This window comes from Triturus cristatus, chromosome 3_2 (genome assembly GCF_964204655.1).
Source record: "Triturus cristatus chromosome 3_2, aTriCri1.1, whole genome shotgun sequence".
In the NCBI taxonomy this organism is placed as follows: domain Eukaryota; kingdom Metazoa; phylum Chordata; class Amphibia; order Caudata; family Salamandridae; genus Triturus; species Triturus cristatus.
Genome location: NC_140584.1, coordinates 574765447 through 574779717, shown reverse-complemented (window position 1 = coordinate 574779717; position 14271 = coordinate 574765447).

The following is a 14271-nucleotide window of genomic DNA, read 5'->3' as shown; positions in this document are numbered from 1 at the left end:
CTCTGTCCTAGCACTTATCAACAGGTTCAAAGCTCGCCGTGCTTACCCCCCCTGCCCCCGCTCTGTCCTAAAACTGATCATACGGTTCAAAGCTCGCCGTGCTTACCCCGATGCTCCCTGCTCTGTCCTAAAACAGATCATCCGGTTCAAAGCTTGCCGTGCTTACCCCCCTGCCCCCGCTCTGTCCTAAAACTGATTATACCTTTCAAACACCACCACCCTGCTGGACAACCTCGCCATCCTCGGTCTCAAGCAGCTGGTGACCACCCCCACCCACTACGCGGGACACACACTCGACGCCGTCTTCTCATCCAGCAAGGACATCGTCATCAGCCACGCCACCGGACTCCACTGGACGGACCACAGCTGCGTCCACTTCAGCTTCAGAAGAACCACGACCCACCACCACCAGCAACAGGCTGCACGCAGAAGCTGGAACAAGATCACAGCAGAACAGCTCGCCGCATCCCTGAGCCAGGACCCACCCCCCAGCTCAGCGAACCCCAGCCAGGCCGCCATCAACCTCACGAAGTGGATCAGCAACTGCGCAGACGACCTCGCCCCACCGAGGACCCCGCCTAGCAGACCCGGCAGCAGAAGAGCATCCTGGTTCACCGACGAACTCAAGAGCTCCAAGAAGAACTGCTGAGCCCTCGAGAGAGCCTGGCGCATAGACCCAACAACAGACAACATGACCACCCTCAAGCTCGCCACCCGAAAACACCACCAACTGATCCACGCCACCAAGAAAACCGCATTCAAGGCACGACTGGACAACAACACACACAACAGCAAGGAACTCTTCAACATCGTCAAAGAGCTCTCCAACCCCAATGCCGGAAACAACGACATCACCCCATCCCAAGACCTCTGCAACTCCCTCGCCTCCTACTTCTACAACAAGAGCGCAGACATACACAACAGCTTCAGCACACAACCAACGCACCCCACGACCGCACCAACGCCCCCCACCGCCATCGTCCGCGCCTGGACCCCAATCACCACCGAAGACACCATCCGTACGATGAACTCCATCCACTCCGGATCTCCAACGGACCCCTGCCCGCACCACGTCTTCAACAAAGCCGACGCCGTAATCGCACCCCAGCTGCGGGACATCATCAACACCTCCTTTGACACCGCCACCTTTCCGGAGAGCTGGAAGCATGCCAAACTCAGCACTCTACTGAAGAAACCATCAGCGGACCCCACCGAACTCAAAAACTACCGTCCCATCTCGCTCCTCCCGTTTCCAGCCAAAGTCGAGAAGACCGTCAACAAACAGCTGGCCACCTTCCTCGAAACGAATGGATCCCTCGACCGCTCGCAGTCTGGCTTCCGAGCCAACCACAGCACCGAGACGGCCCTCATCGCAGCTACTGACGACATCCGAGCCCTGCTTGACAACGGAGAAACAGCGGCCCTCATCCTCCTGGACCTCTCCGCAGCGTTCGACACTGTCTGCCACCGCACCCTAGTGCAGCGCCTCAGCAACATCGGAATCCGGGAGAAGGCACTAGAATGGATCATCTCCTTCCTCGCCGGAAGGACACAGAGAGTCCGCCTACCCCGTTCAAATCAGAAGCCACCGAAGTCATCTGCGGCGTTCCTCAAGGCTCCTCGCTCAGCCCCACCCTCTTCAATGCCTACATGAGCCCCCTTGCGGCCATCGCACGCCAACACAACCTCAACATCATCTCCTACGCCGACGACACCCAGCTGATCCTCTCCCTCACCAACGACCCCGCCACCGCCAGAGCCAACCTACACGAAGGGATGAAAGAGGTAGCCAAGTGGATGATGAACAGCCGCCTGAAACTGAACGCAGACAAGACGGAAGTTCTCATCCTGGGCTCCTCACCCTCCGCCTGGGATGACTCCTGGTGGCCCCCCGCCCTGGGCAGCGCACCCAAACCAACAGACCATGCACGCAACCTGGGCTTCATCTTGGACTCCTCCCTCTCCATGACCAGACAAGTCAACGCCGTCTCCTCGACATGCTTCAACATCCTGCGCATGCTACGTAAGATCTTCCGGTGGATCCCCACCGAGACCAGGAAGACGGTCACCCAGGCCCTCGTCACCAGCCGACTGGACTACGGCAACGCCCTCTACGCCGGAACCACCGCCAAGCTCCAGAAGAGACTCCAGCGGATCCAGAACGCCTCAGCAAGACTCATCCTCGACATCCCCCGACACAGCCACATCTCCGGCCACCTGAGAGACCTGCACTGGCTTCCGGTCAACAAGAGAATCTCCTTCCGCCTCCTTACCCACGCACACAAAGCCCTACACAACCAAGGCCCAAGATACCTCAAAAGCCGCCTCAACTTCTACACTCCCACTCGTCAGCTCCGATCGACCAGCCACGCCCTCGCATCTGTCCCCCGCATCCGAAGAGCCACCACTGGAGGACGGTCCTTCTCCTACCTGGCCGCCAAGACCTGGAACTCCCTCCCGACCCGCCTCCGCCTGACCCAAGACCACCTCGCCTTCAGGAAGCAGCTCATGACTTGGCTGTTCGAGCAGTAACGGACCCCCCCCCCTCCCCCCAGCGCCTTGAGACCCTCCGGGTGAGTAGTGCGCTTTATAAATGCCCTGATTGATTGATTGAAAGCTCACCGTGCTTACCCCCCTGCCCCCGCTCTGTCCTTAAACAGATGTTCCGGTTCAAAGCTCGCCATGCTTACCCCCTGCCCCCACTCTGTGCTAACACTTATCATCAGGTTCAAAGTATAAAGTATAAAAAGGCTTATATAGCGCTCTAATGCCAACGGCGTCTTGGCGCTGAGGTGTGAGAAGGAGAAGAAGGCAGAAAGGACTGAGAGACCTAGAGGGCATTAAACAGCCTGGACTTCAACGCTTTCCTAAAGGAAAGAAGATCCGGCTCCAGACGAAGGGAGTCAGGAAGTCTGTTCCATAGTTGCGAGGCACAGATGGAAAATGTGCGACCACCCCATCTGGTGCGTCTATGTCTGGTGACGCACATAAGGCCAAGATTGGCCGAATGTAGATCACGACGCGGAACATAGGGCTTGAACAGGTTCTGGCAAAAGATGGAGCCACCCCCATAATGTACCTTATGGACCAGGCATAGTGCCTTAAACTCAACTCTCTGTTGGCTCGGGAGCCAGTGCAACGATCGCCTAGCAGAGGAGATGGAATGGCCCTTCGCAATTTGCAACAGGACACGGACAGCGGCATTCTGAAGAGATTGAAGTTTACTGAGCTGAAACTTGTCCATGCCCAGAAACATAGTGTTACAGTAGTCAAGTCTTGACATAAAAAGAGCGGCCATAACCGTCTTTTGAAGGGCCGCCGGAATAAAAGGAAAGATCTTGCAGAGAGACTTGAGCAGGAGAAAGCAGGCTGAAGTTATGCTATTTACCTGTGCTGACATGTTCATCTTGGCGTCAAATATGCTACCAAGATTTCTAACCTTTAGCACAGGGCGAGGGCAAAGTCCTGCCTCCGGTGGCAACCAAAGATTGTTCCAAATAGAAGGCCCAACCCCAAATTCCATGACTTCGGTTTTCTCGGTGTTGATTTTCAAGAAACTCGACGACATCCAGGCCATGATATCTTTGAGACAGGAATGGAACCGCCATGCAGTTAGCTCCGGAGAGTCTACCAGCGAGATGACCAGTTGCGAGTCATCCGCATATGAGACATAGGAAAAACCATGCTTCCTCACAACATCCGCAAGGGGTCTCACATAGAGATTAAACAAAGTCGGGGATAAGGCCGAACACTGCGGAACGCCACAGGTCAGAGTAAAGTTATCTGATTTCAGGCCCTTCCAACTAAGAGATTGCTGTCTGTCCTGCAAAAAGGAGGAAAGAAGGGCCAGGGCTCGGTGGCTGATGCCTGCCTCCTTTAGTCGCTGCACTAAAACCATATGGTTGACCGTATCGAAGGCAGCCACCAGATCGAGGACCCCCTCCGTCGACCGCCATACGGATTTCCTCCGCAGCCGCAATGAGAACAGATTCAGTAGAATGGTTATGACGAAATCCGTGCTGAGCTGGATCAAGTAGACAGTTACGGTCTAAAAAATCAGCAAGCCTAGTGTTCATATGCTTTTCCAAAATCTTGGCCGCAAAAGGCAAGCCAGAGATTGGACGATAATTTTTTAGCTCAGCCGGATCAAGCGAGGTCTTCTTCAGAATTGGTTTGACACTAGCCGTCTTGCATACAATGGGATAAATCCCTGACAGCAGAACTTGATTGATTAAAGGCAAAAGGATGGAACTGATCTTATCTGCAACCGGATGCAAAATAGACGGGGACAGGGGTCTGAAACAGATCCTGACTTAGTGGACTTTAACAAATCTATTACAGCCTCAACCGTCAGGGAACCAAAGCTAGAAAAAACCCCATGCCCAATCGCAGGGGACGAACAGGCTTGGTGAGAGATGTCTTGCCCAAGGGCTGGCATTGCAAGATTCGACAGCTCATCATATATGGTTTGGACTTTTAACATAGAAAAAGGAAGCCAGCTGGTCACAGAAACCCTGGTCAGGGCTAAATACACAGCCCTGCTGAGGTTTGGCCAGATAAGATACAGATTTAAAAAGCTCTTTTGTGGAGTTGCCAGCAGCCAGGATTTTCCTCGTAAAATAAGAAGTCTTTGCTGCCTTGATGGCCGCTTTATATTTATAAAGGGCAGTATTGTAGAGATCTTTACTGGCCCTGGTATAGTCCTGTCTCCACCGGTGCTCAAACCGTCTGCATTGTACTTTTAAGAGCTTGAGATCAGGGCTATACCATGGTGCACCCGCCGGACGCCTATTAAGCATGGCTGTCTGTATGGGGGCAACTAAATTAATTGCTGCCCTGACCCAGTCATTGAACTGTACCACAGCCACCTCATTATCTGCGTCTCAAATAGGGGGAGAAAGATCAAGGGCGGCCACTAAGTCAGTGTTACTGATTTTAGACCACTGCCGGAATGCCACCTTAACTGGTTTATGAGGGGCACTTGTGCTGGCATACCTGGCCTTGACCTCAAAGAAGACTGCTTTATGGTCAGTCCAAGGGAGCGACTCAGCCCTGACGTACTCAATGTTTGGGTAGTTCGAGAACAATCCGTCAAGAGTGTGGCCCCCTTCGTGTGTTGGAGCAGTCACCAACTGCTGAAAACCAAAGGCTGCCATCACATCACAGAGTCTGTTGGCGTCAGAACAGATAGTCGATTCCAAATGAAAATTAAGATCACCTAAAATGGAGAATGAATCCGAGTCCGTACAGGATTCCATATATGTCATAAGGGCCAGAGTAAAAGGAACCCTAGGGCCAGGGGGTCGATACATCAGCAGGCCCTGAAATATCGTAGCCTCCTTCCACTTAATGACAAAGTGAAGAGCTTCAGCATAAAGCTTTGTAACCTCCATGGTCTGGACGGTAAACGTTTGCTTATAAACAATGGCGATACCCCCACCTCTGCTACCTAAGCGATCCTGTGACATGACAGCATAACCTGGGGGCAAAGCAACATTCCAATCAGGAACGGAAGAGGCCTCCGCCCAGGTCTCCGTTAAAAAGACCATATCCGGATTATGTGCACTTATAAGAATCTCAAGCTCAAGTTTGTGCATAACCACCGAATGCACGTTTAACAGAATGCACTTAAACCTCTTCAGTAAAGGCTGCCCCGTTGTTCCAATCCGGACAGATGATATGCCAGTTCGTGGGCTGACTAGAGGGAGAAGGCCATCCCTACCGCCGAACGCGGTGTGGCAAGCCTCCTCGGCATAACTTGGCATAGGACTGTTACAGTTCACAGAAGGTACAAATTTACAGTGTATACAATGACACAAACCGTGGTCGTCCCCGCGGCTAAACATGACATTGGCCCCAGAGGGTGGTGGCCGGAGCTTGTAAAGTGCCTGAGAAGTGTAGTGAGCTGAGGGCGCTAGAGCAGGGGTCCTGGCCACTGACGCATTCCGGACGCTGACGGGCGCAGACGGGCTTGCCTTTAGCGCGCCTTCGGCGCGCTGTTGGCGCGCCCGCTGCGCGCATCCGCTGCGTGCTCGCGCCTTCGTGCTGGTTATATTGGTGGCAAGAAGAAACTAGAACGCTGACCGCTGGAAGCCAGGCCCGCTCGCACGGACGGGCCCCGCTACCGGTCAAAGTCAGCGCAGGAGTCACCAAGGAGAAAGACACAACACAAAGGTAAAAACCAGGAAGGGAAATGTTGTAGATTAAAAATTATGTTTAAAAATACCCAGATGCCACCAAGTGCCTTTGGCAGCCCTGCAACCCTCCAGCGTGAGCACGAAGCGTCAGCGTCTCACACACTGCATCCGCGCCGTCGCGCTGGTTAAATTGGTGCCAAGAAGAAACTAGAACGCTGACCGCCGGAAGGCAGGCCCGCTCGCACAGACGGGCCCCGCCACCGGTCAAAGTCAGCGCAGGAGTCACCAAGGAGAAAGACACAACACAAAGGTAAAAACCAGGAAGGGAAATGTTGTAGATTAAAAATTATGTTTAAAAATACCCAGATGCCACCAAGTGCCTCTCGCAGCCCTGCAGCCCTCCAGCGTGAGCGCGAAGCGTCATCGTCTCACAAAGCTCGCCGTGCTTACCCACCTGCCCCCCGCTCTGTCCTAACACTTACCATCAGGTTCAAAGCTCGCCGTGCTTATCCCCCTGCCCCCACACTGTCCTAACACTTATCATTAGGTTCAAAGCTCGCCGTGCTTACCCCCTGCTCTGTCCTAACACTGATCATCAGGTTCAAAGCTCGCCGTGCTTACCCCCCTGCCCCCCGCTCTGTCCTTAAACTTGTCATCAGGTTCAAAGCTCACCGTGCTTACCCTCCTGCCCCCCGCTCTGTCCTAAAACTGATGATACGGTTCAAAGCTCGCCGTGCTAAACCCCTGCCGCCTGTTCTGTCCTAAAACAGATCATCCGGTTCAAAGCTCGCCGTGCTTACCCCCTGCTCTGTCCTAACACTGATCATCAGGTTCAAAGCTCGCCGTGCTTACCCCCCTGCCCCCCGCTCTGTCCTTAAACTTGTCATCAGGTTCAAAGCTCACCGTGCTTACCCTCCTGCCCCCCGCTCTGTCCTAAAACTGATGATACGGTTCAAAGCTCGCCGTGCTTACCCCCCTGCCGCCTGTTCTGTCCTAAAACAGATCATCCGGTTCAAAGCTCGCCGTGCTTACCCCCCTGCCCCTCTGCTCTGTCCTAAAACTGATCATACGGTTCAAAGCTCGCTGTGATTATCCCCCTGCCCCGTGTCTCTGTCCTAACACTTATCATCAGGTTCAAAGCGCGCCGTGCTTGCCCCCGCTCTCTCCTAACACTTATCATCATGTTCAAAGCTCGCCGTGCTTACCCCCCTGCCCTCTGCTCCGTCCTAACAATTATCATCAGGTTCAAAGCGGACCGTGCTTACCCCCCCTGCCCCACGCACTGTCCTAACACTTATCAGGTTCACAGCTCGCCGTTATGCAGCACAATATCCTTGGTGCAACAACATCAACTGTTCCATGTGTGGTAAATTAATTCAATATTACCTCATCTCAGAATTTCTATACTTAATAATCATAATTTCAGTCAAAGCAAAGAGAGGAGTCCGTGGTGTTCGAGTAAAAAAAAGGGTCCAGTAACTCGAGTTAAGGGGAGAGCTCCAGCACCAAGCGGGTACAGGAGTGGTCTGCAGTTTTATTCACACATCAGAATATTTATACAGTTTTCAGTCAATAGGCAAAAGAAGAAAGGAGAAGTGACAAGAAAAAGGGAAGTGACAAGCAGTAATTTCCAACAGATGTGTCAAGGTAGGGGCGTGTCTTGTGTCTCGTGAGAGGGCATGTGATGTGTGGAAATGTGTTCTCTTTCAGTTGAAGGCCCTTACTCATTCGGGGGTTTATCTCTGGCTTAGAGTCAAGAACAGGAACCATCTTGTGTAAAACAGGAACTATCTTGCTGGTTCTGGGAATTGGCAGAACAACAGAAATGTGTGTTCACAGTGTACAGCCTTGTGCTTCCTCTATTAGTTGGTGTGGTTTCAGGGCCTAACCTCGTGCTTCCTCTTTCAGTTGGGGGTGGTCACAGGGCAGCTGGTGTGACAGGCTGAGTTACCAACAATGGACAGGATGTGGCTGAGTCTCTGGCACAACTGGGGGAAGGCACACAGGCAGGCTTCTTGGAATTGGCTCGACCACAACGAGCAGGGGGTTGTGAAAGATTCAATGGGGATGTGAAGGACAGTTTTCAGACAAGTTGCTGAGAGCATGTCACACACAAAATGGGTGTTTGTCTGAGGCAAATGGCTACCAGGCAGAAACAGGGAAATGATGGGGCACAATTGTCAATTTTATTTCCACACATGGCTAAACACTTATAAGGTCCCAAAAGCGAGACCTATTGGCTATGCCAATGCTTGTTTAGGTTTGGGCTGGTGATTCTCTCCCTCCTGAGCACAACAGACTGGTACAATATTGTTGACGGGCACTAAGCCAAAGCTCAGCTGGTACACCAGGGACAAAGTCAGTCCTTGGGGGGGGGAGGGGGGGGGGGACATCTTGTACAACTTGCACACTGTGTCCCAGAGAAAGAGAGAGAGAGAGAGCACACACACACTTTTACAAGGCATGGGGCCACTGTATCACAACTGCTAATATTCCTCACCTTAGTGCAAGCTTTAGTAGGCATCTGAGATTCACCCACTTGTGAACATAAACAAACAGGGCAGCCTGTTCAGAGAAGCCCCCACTGTGCTTGGAAGTTGGATTCCATATAAAGTTATTAGACATCAGCCGCATTACAAAAAGTGAATAAACTCGCACATGTAGTGTTTGGGATCACCACAGGTTACAGACAGTAGGAAAGTGAAAATTATTGCAAAAATAGGTGCTGCATAAATCTTCAGGGCTTTAACACCGCCCTTTTCTAAAACTAACTCCAGCTTGTTTTACTACTTTGACTTGCCATTGGATTGTTCTTCTAGTTCTGCCTAGCAGCTGGTGGTGACACTGTCAGCTGCACTCCTGGCCTGGAGTCTGGGAACTGATCATCTGGAGGAAAATCATGGTGCGAGAAGCAGAGTATGGAAGAAGCAGAAGGTGGGAGCAAGAAGGAGTAACAGGAAAGAAATAGATGAAGGGGTATGCAAGGATCTAGCAAAAGACAAGAAAGAAGTGGAGAGAAGGGCATGAGGGGAAACCGTGATAGAATTGCAAAGAGTTAGAGCTGATGGACAGACGGCTGATGTTTTCCAAAGTCGCAAGTAGGGGACATTAGTTTGGTTTTCCTTTGCATTCTGGCATTTGTAGTTTCACATTTTCAGTCCTAGTTACAACAGGTCAAGCACCAGAATGCAAAGTAGACAGTAATGGATGATCTACGTACATGATAAACATGTGAATGTCAATACCCCCTGATCCCACAACGACTAACCACATCACACTTTACTCACCCACTAATACTCCCACATTCAACACCTTCCGCATCCACAACCACACCACACTTTTACCCAACCTCTACTCCTGCATTCCAAATCCACCCCCTTCTCTCTATCCATTGAACTGAATCACAACCTTTGTTCTTCAGCATCCCATTAGACTACTATTGTATCCACCTTTTACCTCCTACATAACACGTGTAATGACTAACATACCCCTCCCACGTGGATCTTTCTAGCTACTAGCTCTGTGCTCCTTCAGTGTTAACATCTATCGCTTACTCCACAGCCATTATGGCTTCATACTTCCTCCCCTAACTGCATGCCCCCCTTACATACTTTTCCTCCCTGCTCCCACAACACTTCCTCCTATATGTCTCCCCCTCCCCCATCCACCTCATGGTCCTTCACTTACACAAAACCCATCAGCAACCACTTGTTACCCAAAACTAAACCCCCTACCAAATCTGGCCTCCTTATCACTCAAATCATGCCCTCTCATCCGTCTAGCCACCACAGACACCAACAAGGTCTCTAAACCTTGCTCTCTATTGGGTAAGGACCCTCCTCTAACTTTCAATCTTAAAGGCCAACCTACCCTTATTTTGACAACTTCTCAATCACCAAATAGTATGACCATCACCTACTCAATTCCACCAAAGTATGCTACACAAATCCTTTCTGCCAATATCACCGTCTCGCGCATCCATCTCATTACACAAAGCTAAGTGCTCACATTACAGCCATCAAATGCTCCCTCAAACCAACACCTTCCATCCCAACCTGTTATAACACTCACATGCTACACAGAATCAAACCCTCGATTCACATCAATTACAGCTTTTAAAGCTCCCGAAGGAGACCCAATCCCCTCCCTCAACCATTAACACTCACACCTTCCACAGACAATAAAAGAAACCAAGCATCTCATCATTTGCAATTTCCCAAATTAATATAATAAATAACTTTTCCACCGTCAGCACGTTTTCAGCAGAACCCAAGACCTTATCTAAAACCACTCATTAAGAAAAATAACCGAGATCCAGCAGATATAATATTCTATAAATAAACCTCAAAAGGTCCATTCCTCAAGCCTTTGCGTCGGTGAGTGCAAACGCCTCACCGTCCAAGACTTCAGGTGCAGACGCCAGGTGCGGTGCGCAGGCGCATTGTACTAAACCAGCACGCCCATCCATTAGACATGATTGTGTAAACGAGGGGACTGGTTATTCTGTCTCCTTTGCTCCTCGCGAGGACACTCCCGAGCCTGCACTGAGCCTGAACTGTTGTCTGGAATGCGCCAAAGGCTGCAGGTAGAAGCACGAGGCACTGTTGCACCTGGGGGAGGGGGGCACCCGGGGGTTACTGTCCTGGACCTCGCACTAAACAGGACCCCGCACTTCAGCTCACGACAACACATGCGTAGACCAATGTCTACCAATAATACCGGGACAATGAGGCCCGCGAGCGATGCGATTTCAGCCTCAGGAAGAGATGTCTTGCTCAGCCTGATGACGCACGCTTTGGGGTCTCCTCGATGCACAAACAACCCTGCACAATGTACACAGTTTGCACGTTACACTGCATCCTGCAAGCTGATAACAGCTGGATAATCCTGACAAGGGAAAAGACCTAATGACCTTGAAGCTTCAAACGTAGGTGGCTGTTTTAGACCCACTGATCCATGCTAAACAAGCATTGGCATAGCCAATAGGTCTCGCCTTTGGGACCTTATAAGTGTTTAGCCATGCAACAGTTGCATAACTAAACAATTATAAGGTCCCAAAAGCGAGACCTATTGGCTATGCCAATGCTTGTTTTAACTGAAGCCTCACCGAGAACATCAAAGCGGCCGTGCGGCCGTGCGGCCACGAAAGTGATCGAGATCGCGATCAAATATCAAAGCGGCCGCGAAAGTGAAAGTGATCGCGGAAAAGCGTGACGCGCGCGCCCGTGCACCTGCACTGTAGCTCTAGGCTGGCCTGGTAGCACAAAATGTCTCACCAGATCAGCGCATGCGCTGGGTCAGGCGAGACCTAAAAACCACCTTAACCTCAATGTATCAACAAGCATTTGCAATGCAATAGGTCTCGCATTTACGAGAGTTTGAGCAATTGGCAATAGCTTAAACTCTAGCAAATGCGAGACCTATTGTATTGCAAATTTCTAGCACCCATGCGTCGCTTTCACATTCATGGAGGCCGCGCCCCTTTCTTTAGACAAGCGGCGTCTAAAGCAAGGGGGGTGGGTGACATTAAAGTGAAATCGCGGCTATGGGCTCTTTGACAAAAAAAAGCATGTTTGTCAAGTTGACAAACACATTTTTTTTTGTAAAAGCGCCCATGTCTACAGAAAGGGGCGCGGCGTCCAGGAATGTGAAAGCGCTGCATGGGCGCTAGTAAACAAAATAAATAAATGACGTGGCCACCACACTTAAAGCAGACCGCGCTGCTAAAACAAATCAATAAAAGCAGTTGCTATAGTTAAAGCGAAACGCCCTTAGTAAATAAAATAAAAGCAGGCAGCATGCTGAGAAGTAGTGGGTGGTATCGGGACAAATCATTAAACTAAATAGTGCTCACAGCCAAGATAAAGCAGACATGTAACAAGACAAGTAAAAGGTACAGTCATTGGGAGGTAACAAATGCAGACAAGGCGGTACCAAGGAGGGAGTAACAAGCCTTATAACGACTCAGAAGCCAGCGTTTACGAAGGACAATGACACAAGCCAATTAAAAATATGGTCAGTGAGTGGGCGGGGCTTCAAAGTCAAACTCCAATACTGCATGCCTCGCACCATCGCATGTGCTGCCCAGGCTCGACCTAAAAATGAGATTCTCTAATGCGGAGACTGAAAAACTACGATCCACTAACATTTTGGTCAAGAAAACCAATAGCCCCACAAATAGCTGCAAACAAAGTAAGAAACCAGGCAATCCTCATGCATTCAGCACTCTCTAAGAGCACTCAAGTTAACCAAATCTATATTTCAAACCATGCGGACACTCTGGCGTATTTTCTTGCATCAGGGATTCCCAATGAAGATCCAGGCAGCTCATTCCAACACTTGATTATGCCAACAGCTTAGGGTGTCCAGATGTCCCCGTTTTCCCAGGACGGTCCCCGTTTTTGGTGAAGTGTCCCCGTGTCCCGACACTTTTCTCCAAGTGACTCAAATGTCCCTGTTTTCAAACAGTGTCCAGGTTAAACACAGAAATGTCCCTGTTTTTCATTGTTCCGGTTGAGCATGCGCGCGCATGCTCTCTTTGCACTGTTTACGGCATGTGTCGTCACTGAGGTGAGCGCTGTAGCAAGAAGGGAAATCTTTTGAAGAGAGACATTTTACACGCAGCGCCACCTACGTCATCGTGCCAGCCAAAGTTTCTACTTTGGATAAAACAATATTTCTTCATCCTGTAGCTTGTATTCATAGCCATACAAACTTTTCAGTAGCCCTTATGCATACCGTGCGAGGATTAATGCATTGCTCATTGCATGTTTTATTCATAACCAATTGATGCATGCTCTGTGTTCTCCATATTAAAGCTATGACTTGACCTTTTGACTGACCTTTCAGATCACAGCAAACTGTTTAGCTGGAAAGGACTTAAAGGAGCAGTATTAACACCTGTGGAAGAGGCGAGCAGCGCTGCTCGAGCTTTTTGCTCAGGTCTTCACACTATTGCACTATGAGATGATACCAATGGCTAGAATGCACTATACATACCCCAGTATGGTAACATGACATCCCAGCAGTGACCACGCAAATGTGGGAGGACTGTGTGGTCGGCCAGCCTTTGCCACCCTTAAGACCCTAAGGCAGTAATACCTGGAGAGAAGTGTTTTTTTTCACATTGGTCCATGGCTGCCATTTGGCAATTTAGCATTCCGCAGTTTACCTCCCATGCTTTTCTGTCATGAGCAACTAAGCAACATAGGTGAGTTGTACTTTACGTGGTGCTGACGCGCAGCTATAGAAACGAGCATTGATAAAGCTAGTAAATCTGGCGTTTGCTAGCCTGTGATGTTTTATTGATTTTTGGCAAATATATGCTATAGTCCTTAAAAGTGTAAATGTAATAAAAAGTACTAATGCTGCTGTGTAAAGGAGAGGGGTTCCAATAAAAGACCGCGGATTTGTTGCCTGTAATGCTTCATCTCGGTCTGTGGAGGGAGCTGCCATTGTAGTCCTTTTTCTATGTCTATGACAGCTGTCAAATAGTCCTACTTCTATGTCGATGGTTACTGGAAACTGTAACCCTACTTCTAGGTCTATGACCTGTCCCCGTTCTTTAGGTCTCGGCTCGAAGGCTGCGCTTGCGCAGTCTCGCTCCGAGATTTAATGTTTAGGAGTGGGGCTTTAACCCGCCCCTTTTTTTTACCTCTTCTCCATTGGCTGGCCTGTTAAATGCTGGTCAGCCATTGGAGAAGAGGTTTGTCTCTCCAAACAAGCCCCGTCCTTTTCGGATTCGGGGGCGTGTTTTTTCGATTCTTTCTCTCCTCTGGAATGTAAACATTCCAGCCAATGGCAAGAGGAGAGAAAGAAAAACACGCCCCCGATTCCGAAAACGACACTGCGTTTCTCCGAGGCATTTCTGCTTGACCTCGGAGAAAGGCAGTGGTGTGCTCGCCCTCTCATCCTCTCCCCCTGCTCTCGGCTCCCGTGTCCTCCTGTCCTCTCAGGCTGTGCACGTAGGGGAGGAATATTGAATCTGAGGTGAGGTCGGTTTTCATCTCATCCTTCCCCACCACCCCCTCCCCACAGCATCCTCTGTGGGCTTCCTTCTAGTGGGCTCCCTCGCCCTGTCTGCTCCTGGATATCCCCACCGAAACGCCTCCTGTGTGCACTGCAGCTCCCCTCG